General features: G+C 44.2%; 1 protein-coding gene across 1 annotated transcript in view; it reads left to right on the top strand.

Annotated features, from left to right (window-relative positions):
- Positions 1 to 1,264: 1,264 nt before the first annotated feature.
- The window catches only part of CRYBA2 (crystallin beta A2), a 15,012-nt gene continuing 13,842 nt past the window's right edge, over positions 1,265 to 2,434 (top strand). The window contains exon 1 of the mRNA XM_077447863.1: positions 1,265 to 1,418. The gene's annotated coding sequence lies outside the window, so the exon portion shown is untranslated. The remainder of the gene's footprint in view (positions 1,419 to 2,434) is intronic.

Here is a 2,434-nt window from a genome sequence, read left to right as displayed (position 1 = left end):
TCTCTGAACATCTTTTGTATCATGTCTGCAGTCTCTGACCATCTCCTGTATCATGTCTGCTGTCTCTGACTATCTCTTTTACCATGTCTGCAGTCTCTGGCCATCTCTTGTATCATGTCCTCAGTTTCTGACCGTCTCTTGTATAATTTCCTCTGTTTTTGACCATCTCTTGTATTATATGCACAGTCTCTGACCATCGTTTGAATCATGTCCAAAGTCTTTGACTATCTCTTGTATCATGTCCTTGGTCTCTGACCATTTCTTATATCTTGTCCTCAGTCTCTGACCATCTCTTGTATTATACCCACAGTCTCTGACCATCTCTTGTATCATGTCGCCAGTCTCTGACCATCTCCTGTAGTATGTCTTCAGTATCTGACCATCTTTGGAATTATGTCTGCAGTCTCTGGCCATCTCTTGTATTATAACAACAGTCTTTGACCACCTCTTTAATCATGTCTGCAGTCTCTGAACATCTTTTGTATCATGTCTGCAGTCTCTGAACATATTTTGTATCATGTCTGCAGTCTCTGAACATCTTTTGTATCATGTCTGCAGTCTCTGAACATCTCTTGTATCATGTCTGCAGTCTCTGAACATCTTTTGTATCATGTCTGCAGTCTCTGACCATCACCCCGTAGCATGTCTATGGTCTTTGACTATATGCTGTTGTCTGCACGCTGTCTCTGAATAGTCACTGAATTTTATGTGCGGCCCTTTGATGATGTTGAGGCCCCCCTCCCTTGAGGCCCCCCATATCAAGAAAGTGGACCACCACTGAATTGGAGAAATCAAATGCTCTGATGAATATATCACTCGATATACTTTAAATTCATGAAACAATTTCCAATTAAACTGTCCCACGATCACAAAGTAACAAGATATTTGCTGAAAGGAGAATGATTTTAAAATATGAAATTTTACTGCATTGTGTAAAGGAAGTAAACGGACGGAGTTGGGTGTATGGGCAGAGTAATCCATGAAAGGCATTTTTACACCAATTTCCAATTAAACTACCCTGACCCTGCACCCCTCCCCCCGCCCCTTGCCAGGCTCGCCGCGTTCCAGCACTGCACACTGAAGGTGCCAGGGCAGCAAGACTGACAATAAAGCAAATAGAATGGACATTGATGGCATCAGTCATCCCCTCATTGTGTCTGATCCTGTACAAACACACAGCAGCACTTTCCATTGTCCCTCCTGATCCTCTGTTACAATAAAGCCAACTGGAACGCACAGCAAAGTCTGGCCTACAGCAAGGGCCGTCCATCCCCCGCTCTGTGTGCCCCCCTCACCCTGCTGAGTGTGCAGCTCCATTCTGCAGATTCGGCACTCTGCGGTTTGTGGGTGGGCATATATAAGGGTGCAGGGGGCATCCGAGCCGCAGCCCCATTGCATCCAGCCCCTTGTAGACTCAGGTAAGAGATGCGATTTATAGTGCCAGCCTGGGATTGTAGCACAGAATCATCAGCCTGGGATTGTAGCACAGAATCATCAGCCTGGGATTGTAGCACAGAATCATGTAACCTGATGCTGGTGACAACTTCCCAAAAATGTCAAATATTCAAAATGAATGGTCAGCTATTTCTGGAGACAAGGTGGAAAACAATCTGCTCCCCCGACCCGCAGCAGTGCCATGACGGCCCCCGACCGGGTGGCCCGCGCCTAGGGCAGCAGAAAGAATAAGAATTTATAAGGTGGCATTATTTTTTCCTTGTGTTGTTTCCCTCTTCTGGACATTGGTGGCTAAATTCTGCAAGTGGTCTCTAGGGAGACGGAAGTGCCTAGAGGAGTCACTTGGCTCTCTATTTCTCTTTTCTTCTTGCTTCGTAGTGTGTAGAGTTACAAAGTACTATGCAGCTCTGATGGTGCATTGCAGCATTGTATTTAGTCACTGGTGTGCGCAGCCTATACTCGGGTACTCTGATGGCCTGGTGACTGGTATTCAGGTACTCTGAAGGGCGGTGACTGGTATTCGGGTACTTTTCTCTTGTTTAGTAAGGTGTAGAGTTGCAAAGTACTGTGAAGCTCAAATAGTATATTCCAGCATTTGTATTTAGTAAAATATTTGAAAGCGTATAGAAAAGGGAATGTACAGATGTCCGAAGGAGAATTGTAGGGAGAAGGAGGTCCTGAGAAGAGTATTTAGACTCTCTGTAGTTCAGGGGATATAAAACTATCTCTCTTTTCTTTTGTTTGGCAGTGTGTAAGTACTATGAAGCTCAAATGGTGTTTTGTCGCATTAGTATTTAGTAAAACGAAAATTTAACGTTTATAGAAAAGGGCATGCGTGTTCGTGTGTGCGCAAGAGGACTGTAGACAGAAGAAGATATTGGGAGGGGTCGTTAGACTCTCTATAGTTCATGAAATATAAAGCTATATTTTCTATAGTTTGGTTGTGTGTAGAGTTACAAAGTACTATGAAGCCCCAATG

Source organism: Lithobates pipiens, unplaced genomic scaffold (genome assembly GCF_037356315.1).
Source record: "Lithobates pipiens isolate NorthernLeopardFrog02 unplaced genomic scaffold, aLitPip1_a1.2 Scaffold_22, whole genome shotgun sequence".
Classification (NCBI taxonomy): Eukaryota; Metazoa; Chordata; class Amphibia; order Anura; family Ranidae; genus Lithobates; species Lithobates pipiens.
The sequence above is the reverse complement of the archived record's forward strand: the minus strand, read 5'-3'. Positions and strand labels throughout refer to the sequence as shown.